Source organism: Bufo gargarizans, chromosome 9 (assembly GCF_014858855.1).
Source record: "Bufo gargarizans isolate SCDJY-AF-19 chromosome 9, ASM1485885v1, whole genome shotgun sequence".
Classification (NCBI taxonomy): Eukaryota; Metazoa; Chordata; class Amphibia; order Anura; family Bufonidae; genus Bufo; species Bufo gargarizans.
The window spans coordinates 56,118,824-56,130,823 of record NC_058088.1 but is presented as its reverse complement, the minus strand read 5'-3'; positions in this window follow the sequence as shown (position 1 = coordinate 56,130,823).

Here is a 12,000-nt window from a genome sequence, read left to right as displayed (position 1 = left end):
GTGCTGCTTATGCTGTTCATAGTGAGCCCTGTGCTGATGTATGGTAGGAAATGTCTAAGGCATATTGGTACACCGTAGACTTTTTCCAGGGCTTGGGTGCCCACAGAGAGGGCTCTGAGTGCAGCCTCTGGCACCCGTGACATAGGTTCGCCTCCACTGGTCTATAAAAACCAAACTGTGCACCCATTGGGACTGTAATCAAGAAGGTATGCACTCATTAAAGACTTTAGCCAACAAGATGTACTCTTGTAGAGACTGTAAATGTTAGGAATTATACCAATGAGGGCTGGAACTGACAATCTGTGAACCCATCTGAGACTATAGCAGCCAAGCTGTGTGCCATAATTTGTAACCTCCTACCTGTGTGTCTGATTGAGACTGTAACCAACTAGCTAAGTGCCCTTGTTTGTGACCACTGTACTCTATGCCCAAACTGAGAAGTGTTCACTTCTTACAAACTTGAGGTCCATAGCCTAAGTGATACTCACATTTTTTACCATGGTTCTCTAGAAAGAGGTTTGTACTTAGTTGGTCGAACACCAGTGAATGACATAGGATGGGGTGGAACTAGAGTCACTGTTCTTAACCAAAGGTCAAACAAGAGTAGTGAACAGATGTCAACAAATAGAGGAAGAGGCCAATCACAAGGTCAAAAATACAGGCAGGCTGAAGAATCAAAACAGGCTAAAGTTAGTGTCCAGGAAATGGCAACTGATTCCAAGGCAAGGGTCGGAAGGTCCTTGGCGGCTTTCAATAAGCCTCAAACATAGTTTAGCATCTAGCTATGGCACACTTACACTCAGGTAAATGACATCATCAACTTAGTCATGGCAATGCAGTATATTCAGTGACTGAGTGCAGGAAACAGGGGTAGACCAGGGTAAGGTACAGTATGTAATGTGGTCAATGATTTTGGATTTATCAAGCCCACCCAGAATCCTTGAAACCTGCACCTTTCAATCCATTCACTATTTAAATTTTAAATGTGCAGTTCTTTGAGGTTAACAACTTCCGTCAATAGCTCCTGCTCGGTATTTATCACAATTACTTGGACCTAAAAAGACATGGCAAATAGAACATATTTTTTCTTCTTCTGAATACCATGCGTTCCAAATTTAACACTTGTCTATTGCTCAACGTATGATAAATGAGCGCTGAGGTTATGATAATACAATCCAGGAAATATAATTTGTTAATAAAAGTGTTGAGCATTTGTCTGACTGGTGTTTCACATTGTTTTACTATCATAAATATCCTCTGCAATGTTCTTTATTGTATTGACTGTATGTAATTAGTTGTATCACCTTGAGAGCATATTAGCCAAGACTACCGCTAATTTAATACAGACGTGTTATGTTTCCGCAATTCCCAGTTCTTTACAGTTAACTGATAGCTCAGTGTTATTATTTGACTAATTAGGCATATGTGCATGTGATCTGTGGATTACATGAGGTTTCTAAGGTGCACAAAGCAGCTTGATGAACGGACAGCTAGTCCAGACCATGATCAACTAATTACTTCTAAATAAATTACATTATATATTTTTTTCCAAAATGTATTCACTTTGATGATTGAATCAGGCACATAGCTATAGGGAGTGCAGAAGAAGCAGTTGAACCTTGCCCCTGATGCATGAAAAGATGATAGACATGGCGGGTCGGGTGGTGGTACAGAATGTGCATGGATCTCTAGTAGGTTGAATAAAAACCTTACCTAGTTAGATGCCCACAGGTACCTGTCAGAACTTGATGATTTACGCATTAATATGATATTGCAATGCAAGACTGTACCTTATAAACAACAGGGTAATCAGTAGAGAATTTGCTCCCCTTTAGAGGGTGCGAAGCAAACTACCTTTGAAAATAGCTCATGGTGCCCATCCACCACCAATAGATGTCGGACGGCTTCAGCTGACCGCTATGCTTTCTATCTCCTCCATATACTGTACATATATGCTTTCTATCTCCTCCATATACTGTACATACACACCCAGATTGAACATGATAAATCCTCTGCCACACAATTGTGGTCCTGGCTTCTCTCTCAGGAGACCAAAACCGCAGGAGTTGAAACTCAATGCCCTTCATCCTTCTCTCCTCATACACTTTAGATTGTTGATGGTCCTGCTGAACATGGTGCAGTTGGCTGAAAATACCCAGATGTGTATGGGGGGGCTTTATACCGGAATATGTCTTTGTTGCTGCTCTATCGCTGGGTCATCTGGAATCTCTTTGGATCATCAGTAGTAGCAATAAGGCAAGGCAAACAATGAAGAGCAACAGTTGGTGTATTTAAAGTTTTTTTTTCTGGATCAGGTATTGATAAGTCATCAATATCAGATTGGTGAGGGTCTGACCCTCGACCCCCCAGCTGATTAGCTGTTTGAAGGGCCGAAACTCTCATGTGAGCACTGTAGCCTCTTCATTACTTACAGGACATTGGTCTATCTAGCTGCTGCATGTAATCAACTAGCAACGGTGTGGAGTATTGCAGCTTTATCCCTTTAACTTAAATGGTACAAAGCTGCAATATCCTGTACCATTGAACCCCTAGCGATCTTATATTGATAGCCTAACCAGACGATAGACCATCAATATCCCTAATCCTCTTTTTTTCCTTACAAACAACAAGCGATTAGGTTAAAAAAGACAAGACACAATATCACAAATAAACAGTGTACAATGTAATAAAAGGTGGCTCACTAAAATAAAAACATTAAAGGGGCTTGTCCAGTTTAGAAAAGCTACTTTTTTAACCTTCCAGAAAATTTAAAGGGGTTATGCCATAATGATATAAAAAATTTAAATCAGACATGATATATTACATGACAATATCTTTATAGATAAAGCTAGAACCAGCCCTGTACCTCACATAGGTCCAGAGATCTCCAATTGCTCTGCTAGATTATCTTCAGTCTGGCAGTTCAGGGACGTGTCCTTTCTCGGGGGGGGGGGGTGTTTTTTCTACTTCAGCTCTCTCCCTGTTACTGCCACAGATTCTAACTAAACGTACAGTACAGACCAAAAGTTTAGACACACCTTCTCATTCAAAGAGTTTTCTTTATTTTCATGACTATGAAAATTGTAGATTCATACTGAAGGCATCAAAACTATGAATTAACACATGTGGAATTTTATACATAACAAAAAAGTGTGAAACAACTGAAAATATGTCATATTCTAGGTTCTTCAAAGTAGCCACCTTTTGCTTTGATTACTGCTTTGCACACTCTTGGCATTCTCTTGATGAGCTTCAAGAGGTAGTCACCTGAAATGGTCTTCCAACAGTCTTGAAGGAGTTCCCAGATATGCTTAGCACTTGTTGGCCCTTTTGCCTTCACTCTGCGGTCCAGCTCACCCCAAACCATCTCGATTGGGTTCAGGTCCGGTGACTGTGGAGGCCAGGTCATCTGGCGCAGCACCCCATTACTCTCCTTTATGGTCAAATAGCCCTTACACAGCCTGGAGGTGTGTTTGGGGTCATTGTCCTGTTGAAAAATAAATTATGGTCCAACTAAAAGCAAACCGGATGGAATAGCATGCTGCTGCAAGATGCTGTGGTAGCCATGCTGGTTCAGTATGCCTTCAATTTTGAATAATTCCTCAACAGTGTCACCAGCAAAGCACCCCCACCATCACACCTCCTCCTCCATGCTTCACGGTGGGAACCAGGCATGTAGAGTCCATCCGTTCACCTTTTCTGTGTCGCACAAAGACACGGTGGTTGGAACCAAAGATCTCAAATTTGGACTCATCAGACCAAAGCACAGATTTCCACTGGTCTAATGTCCATTCCTTGTGTTCTTTAGCCCAAACAAGTCTCTTCTGCTTGTTGCCTGTCCTTAGCAGTGGTTTCCTAGCAGATATTCTACCATGAAGGCCTGATTCACACAGTCTCCTCTTAACAGTTGTTCTAGAGATGTGTCTGCTGCTAGAACTCTGTGTGGCATTGACCTGGTCTCTAATCTGAGCTGCTGTTAACCTGCGATTTCTGAGGCTGGTGACTTGGATGAACTTATCCTCCACAGCAGAGGTAAATCTTGGTCTTCCGGACCGCATGTGAGCCAGTTTCTTTGTAGCGCTTGATGTTTTTTGTGACTGCACTTGGGGACACTTTCAAAGTTTGACCAATTTTTCGGACTGACTGACCTTCATTTCTTAAAGTAATGATGGCCACTCGTTTTTCTTTACTTAGCTGCTTTTTTCTTGCCATAATACAAATTCTAACAGTCTATTCAGTAGGACTATCAGCTGTGTATCCACCTGACTTCTCCACAACGCAACTGATGGTCCCAACCCCATTTATAAGGCAAGAAATCCCACTTATTAAACCTGACAGGGCACACCTGTGAAGTGAAAACCATTTCAGGTGACTACCTCTTGAAGCTCATCAAGAGAATGCCAAGAGTGTGCAAAGCAGTAATCAAAGCAAAAGGTGGCTACTTTGAAGAACCTAGAATATGACATATTTTCAGTTGTTTCACACTTTTTTGTTATGTATATAATTCCACATGTGTTAATTCATAGTTTTGATGCCTTCAGTGTGAATCTACAATTTTCATAGTCATGAAAATAAAGAAAACTCTTTGAATGAGAAGGTGTGTCCAAACTTTTGGTCTGTGCTGTATGTCTGTCAGAAGTTAAAGGGGTTGGCCACTTTCTGGTTATTGTTGACCAATGTGTATAAGATAATTATATAACACTTACTAATATAGTCTTTGCTGCAATTCTGCATCATTTTCGGTATTTTATAAGGTACAAAATGTCTTTTGTACTGTCCACACAGAAGTCTTGTCCATAAAATGGCTGCTGATGGAGTGTCATGTGACCAGTAAATTCACCTCCATGTGATGTCTCCTCCATTCACACACATTGTACCTGTACTAAACTACAAACAGAACAAGTGTAGATGGCAGGAGCAGTGTATATGAATGGAGGAGACGTCACATGGAGGTGATTTGCCTGATCACATGACCCTCTATCAGCTGCCATTTTATGGACAAGACCTCTGTGTGGACAGTACAAAAGACTTTGTGTACCTTATGAAAATATAGAAAATGGTGCAGAATTTCAACAAAGGCTATATTGTTAAGTGCCATATAATCATCTTATATATACTTTGGTCAACTATAGCCAGAAAGAGGCCAACTCCTTTAAGGATGCAAACGGCGAATTTTTGACCAGCTCAGTGAGACTGACAAAAAATAAGGTAGACAATAAACAGCAGGTGGCGCTATACAGATACATTTTATTGAATAGCTTGCTGGCTATGCAAAAAAATGTATTTCATGCAATTGCAAAATTTTCAGATCGAGGTGCAGGTCTGAAAAATGTAGAATATGTTTTATGACACAACCCTAAGGGTTTAGTGGTGGGGTCCTCTTTGAGGGTGTCTCCTGCTCTAGAAGACAGCCTTGTCCTGCATTATTAAGACATCTCAATGATTTGAAATAACACTGTGCAATGCTTATTATTCCTTGTGATGGTTCTGCAAGAAAACTTGTGATAGCTCTGCACAAGATTTTGCGCAGGATCTTCAAGCAAGATGGCCACAGTCTCCTCTTTGCACTCAAACGGATGAGGTGAGTATGAATTTTTTTATTTTTGCTGCCATTTCATCATTTAGACAACCCATTGATTTAAAATAACATTGTACAATGCTAATTATTCCTTGTGATGGTTCTGCAAGAAAACTGAGTACTTGCCACAAGATTTCCCCATAGAGAAAAGCTAATCACTGGAGGTCTTGCATGACAAAAAATAACATTTAGATATGAGCGAAGTTCTTAAAAATTCAATCCGGCTGCTTGGCCAAATTTTACAAACAAATTTGCTTTGTGATGAATTACTTTGTCACTAAGCATTTTTCTTTGTAAGTAGTGGGCTCAATGACGGGGAATGGCAATTGCGCCTCCCCATGTCATTGAACCCCTCCGATGCCACATTCATCACCGTCTGCGGCATCTGAGATGAATATTAAGGCCTTTCAGGGGTTTTATCAGTTTAAAAAAAAAAATTATGCTTACTTACCTTGTCTATTTGAGTGTGAAGAGGCCGCCACAACCATCATGCTTGAAGATCAAGTGCAAAATATGCCCGCGTGGTGACGTCATCACATCACCGTGCACAAGATTTTGCTTGGGATCTTCAACAAAGATGGCCACAGCGGTGAGTATAAGTTTTTTTTTATTTTTACCACCATTTGAGAGAAATTGATTTGTTACCACAAAAAACAAGAAAATTTAGCTTCTCAGCAAATTGAATTTTCCCTGAAATTCACATTGAAGTCCACTCCGGGTACTTTGTTTTGCTCAATACTAGTTACCATATTATTGTTAAGAGAACCAACAAAAAAAAATTGTCAAGTTTAAAATGCCTTTAACAGTTGAATCAGTTAAATACAGAAAAAAAAAACCAAAGTAATTCGATGATATACAGTAAACATGGTAGTGGTGGGGCTATGAAGGGATTTGTGCCAGAATTTTGGCACAAAAAAGTTGCACATTTTGGTGTATACCATGGGCTAAAATGTGTACCTGTTCTCTCCTCTCTCAGCTTTGGGTGAGAAAAGTGGGTGGGGTTAACTGGAGGGGTGGAGCCAGCTAATTTTTAAAACATATTTTTTAAAATAGAAAAAGGTGCAAATCTATGTCTATTCATAAGACAGATTACATTTTCTGCCTTTAGGACAATCCAAGAAGTGCCACATGTATTAAACATTTTACTCAGACAAGCTATAGCTTAAGACCCTGAAATCTATTTAAAAAAATAGTAGTAAAAGTAAAAAAATAAATAAATGAGCATCTCTCAGTGTGGTGAAGATATAGTACATAAAGTATATTATATTGCTAACACACAGTTCTAGGACATAGCTCTGCCCTCAGCATGCTGATGTCTAACCCTGTCAATCAAGGGAGGGGGGAGTGTGCAGAGCACAGGGGGTGTTACAAAGCAGTGCTCAAACAATTCAGCCCCGTCTCCTGGTGCTCCATTTGATCATTTCCATATGAATAAAAATGCAGATATCTCTGCAGCTGTTTAGCATACAAACAAAAAAAGGTATAGTATTAATCAGCATGATGAGCCCTACCAGCCAGTATTACTGGTTTCATAAGGTTCATCCTGGTGACAGAGCCGCATTAATATCTATGACTTCTTGAGGTGAAATAGAATGAAAAGTGAAATATAATTATAAGTTCAGCAACGATAAATAAATATAAAATAAATGAAAAGAATAAATTAAAGAGGACCTTTCACTAGTTTAAAAAGTAAAAACGAACTATATCAGTGGGCAGAGCGGCGCCCAGGGGTCCCCCTGCACTTACTAGTTTGTCTGGGTGCCGCTCCGTTCGCCTGGTATAGGCTCCGGTGTCTGCAGCTCCCAGGCTATGAGCTGTGCGCTACGATTGGCCAGCGCTGCAGCAAGGGACAACCCTAATACAAAACCTCTGCCCAGTACAAAAGAAGGAGCTGCAGACACTGGAGCCTATACCGGGCGAACGTACTAGTATGTGCAGGGGGACCCCTGGGCGCCTCTCTGCCCACTGATATAGTTTTTACTTTTTAAACTAGTGAAAGGTCCTCTTTAATGATATAATTTTTTTGCAAAAATTTGGTTTGATCCGAATTTATTTGTGGTGAATCCCATAAAAAAATGGCTATTTCCTGGCTGCAGAGAGCCTTTATAGTGGTGTAGAACACTGTGCCTTGCAGTAACACACATAGGGAGTCTGCTGTGGTAGTGAAATAATACTGTGAGTCCGTATGACATGCAGATGACAGGTGTCACTCTCAGAATCACTGCACACTTCACTTATTTTGGCAGTCACGGGGCCAAAACTGACCAAATAACTCAAGTATGAACTCAGCCTTACAGGTCGATGTTAGCGCTAAGAAGAAGCGCACTAAGAAGAAGCGCACTCCTTTTACACCGTCGTCAGCTGATTCCACATAGATGCTTACAAAACCTGTTCTATTAAACTATAATACAAGAAGAACCCCCCCGACAGAGTGGAGAGGGTGTCAGCAGTAATTTTGTGTTGACATCACTGATTATTTTGCCCTTCCTCTGATCTGTCAGAACAATAACCCCCAAAAAACGGATTGTCAGAACAATAACTCCCGTAAAACTGACTTAACACTATGCACTGACTGATTGCTACCGTCGCTGCCTCCGTGAACCCGTGCACCGCTACTTCTCGTGCAGATAGGCTCCTGCGAAGTGGGTGGTCCCACTGCTGCCACCCTACTGACTCTCGGCCAAGTTAGCTACTTGCTGGCTCCGCCGCTGCCTCACGGGCAAGCTGCCACCCTCTTCTCCCGATGATGAAGCCCCTTTGTCAGAGGGGGTGAAGACATGATGACGTAGGTTTGTTACGTCGCTCCTCCCTGCGACCGTTCCATCCCACTGCACTATGCAAGACACAAGCCTCTCTATCTGAACCGCAGGATGCCCCCACCTTTGGGCCCTTTGTGCTCTACTGGACCGGACTCTCGGCAGACCCCTGCGATTGCCCAACTTGTCTGGTGGTGTCTGCTTTCTGTCTCACTCGCAGAAGGGGAGGTCACCCTCCTTCTGATATTTTGATCTCTGCTGCTTCCTCCTTGTATATTCGGTGTCGGCTGGGACCTGGTTACAAGTTTGAAGTTTGAAGTATCGAATATATGTTGCTTCGTGTCCTCCTCTGCCTCCATGTTTGACCCCTCCTCACCCATGCCCTGTGTAATCGTTTTATCGATCTTCCCGCTTTGTCTATTCATTTATAGAGAATATGGGACAGAAGGTTAAAATTTCTCAACTTAATAAAGTGTTGCTTATAACAATTTAATAATACACGTTCTCTTGGACAAAAGGCTTGGCAAATTGAATTTCCCTCGAAGATTGGAATAATATAGTGCCAAATTTAAGTTTAGTTCCTAATAATTTTAATCATGTTTTGGAGAAAGCATTACAAAAAAATGTCTTTCCTCCTGGAGACGAATCCTGTCAAGATAGATGCAAGTGAGGTATCGGCTGCTTATCGAGCCAGATACTTCTGTGGGAACCTGCCTGGCATGAACAGGCCTCTAGTAGCTACAGACAATGAAAAAACAAAGCTGCAAGATTGCTTGGAGCCAAGCAAAGTCGCAACGTTCATCAAGATTCAAACTACCAGCCCCTAATCTCTTTGTCAGGAAAAAAAAAATCACGAGTTCTCAGTCATCAATGATGGGGAGGAGGACATCCTATGGTGCACAGAGATAGAGAGGGTCTTCTGATTCCACCCGCACTATACGGACATCTCAGAAATTAACCGCTGCTCCCAACAGAAGCTCCTGGGAAGATCATGGAGTGTCCCGGTCATCCAGCATCTATTTGCCCCACTGAAGGATTATTTTGAAAGTGTGTAGAAGCTACATGGGGCCCCCACGCTGCAGATTTATCATGGAGACACCAGATTTTATAATATTACATTATTATATAAAGAAGAAAAAAATGAAGCCCCTTCGTCACCTGGCTTCCAAATGCTGTCTGTACGTCACTGATTTCCTCCTCAACAATCTCTGGATCAGGAGCCTGACCGCTAGCAATACTAGCTCCCACACCACTCTCCTCATCACTACTTGCCCCCTAGTGGAGGAAGCGGCGGATGTCTCATCCACATCTTAATTTGCCAGTCTTGCTGACTGTCTTCTAGTAGCTTGTCCTCACTGTATAGTGGAGCTGAGCGCACAGCATGTAATACTTCTCTGGCTGAGGGAACAGAAAAGGACAGAAGCAAGTTGAGGAGAGGTGAGGGCACAGGGCCTGCTCCTGGGCCATGCCAACTAAGGGTTGTGTCTGACGAACCCAACGACTCTTGGCTGGGGGTGTCTGATGTCCTTGCAATGAAGTTGAAAATTGAGTCAACCATTCAAGAACCGCTGGGTTGCTGGTCAAGACATGACCGCTAGCTGACACTAGGAGCTCAGGCCTGCGACTTCTGCTGTCACGGCCCCTTACTCTGCTGTGCCAGAAACATTTAGGCCTCTGCCACTCCCCTGTGTAGGGCCTGGCACTTCTCTGTCTGACATACTGTTAAATCAAATAAATAAATAATAAATGAAAAGGAAATTAAAACACCCCAAAAAGTCTGTAATTTTCTCAATTCACCACACAACAGCTAATAAGCCCTTCCCCCCCCCCCCCCACTAATACATACAAGAAAGGGCTTTAGAACATATAACTGCACTACTGAATGGCAAATATATTTTTATTTTGCCACTATTACACTCCAACAAGGGCTTTAGAACATATAACTCCACCGCTGACCGGCAAATAGGCCCTTATTTTTTTCCACTTACACTACACGCCACAAAAGGTTTTAGAACATATTTAGAACACATTTAGAACAACTGCACCACTGAACATCAAATATATTTTCTTTTGCCACTAATACATGACAAAAAAGTCCGTAATTTTTGCACTTCACCACACAACGGCTAATAAGCCCTTTTTTCCCACTAATACAAGCCAAAAAATGCTTTAGAACAGATAACGCACCGCACAAGGGCAAATAAAACATATACATATTTCCTTGTAATAAACCCTATTAATGGCTGTATCACTCAGCACTTGCACCCCATTAACAAGAACGGTTTGCTGGAATTACTGAGCAGTATAATGGCAATTTGTATCGCCAGTCAGTGCAGCAAGGTGTAATAAGATTGTTCCTATTACCCAGGCTGTAACCTCCCCTACCGAACCCTGTTCTACATAAACGCTGTGGAATGATTCCTCCCCATTCTTTCCCTACACCTTGAATAATATGTCCATGCACTTGTAAATCGTTTTTTTTAGCACAATGACGTTTTTCCTAGCACTGTCCCTAGCGCCTGCTAATGTCTCTCCCTGCACTAAGTACACTGGTAAATGGCAGAATCTAAGATGGCTGCCACTATTTATAGGGCTGTGACATCACAGGGTTGTCTGGCAGCTGATTGGCTGCATGCATGGCATTATGGGTGATCCTACCTTTCCAGAGTTCCTAGCTCCATGGTCTAACACGTGCAGCAGCCATTTTAGGAAAAAAATTAATTCGTTACCATGAAGCGTGAGAAAATTTGGCTTCGGTGCGAATCAAATTTTTCCTGAAATTCGAATCTAATTCCACTTCGTCAACTTCAATTCGCTCATTTCTATATATGATCAAAAGGCATAGAAATATATGGATGCAGACCACATTGGGCCCCAGTCACGGAAATTCTTTAGATCCTCCAAACCATTCTTATCAGTTCATTTATGAAGATAATTGAATATTCTATCCAAATATAAAACCTTACATTTGCTCAGGAAAGAATCTCTTCTATTAAAATATAATATCAGAATAGCAACATTTCCAGAGGTTAAAACTAATGAGTGAAATAAACATTTCCTATTGAAAATTAATTCATGACTGCACCATGAGCCATTGTTCCAGTTTAATATGAAAAATCTTTGAAACATAACATTTCTACATTCTGCTTTATCGAGCCTTGAGACACATGGCACTCGTCCTAGTTAAACTTCAAGGTCTGCACATAACAATGTAGTCACACAATTGTACAATTACATTATGCACAACTGTATTGTTAACAATTTTCAGAGCGCAGAAGAAGGATAGAACAAACGAGGAACGAAATGTACAAGAAGCAGAGCGCTCAAGGAGCACAATGCCAAACCTTAACCAGTCTTTATGAAATCATCGTTCTAATAGCTTTTACCAATGTCTAATACAGGTTTAAACAATGATGATGAAATATGAAAATTAAATATTTTGTACAAGAGAAAAGAACTAGAACATCAAATAGGGTCTGTCTTGTTTTTGGCAAAAGGTAGGCAAAAAAAAAAGTTTTGTCAAAAAAAGTTCAAAGAGAAAAAGTTGCCTGAAAATGTAGTATTGTGTCAATTTGCTTACACTCATACACATTATGGACAAAAGTATTGGGTAACAAACCCAATAAATCTACTGGAGCATTTATGTCATCACATCCTAAATCCATA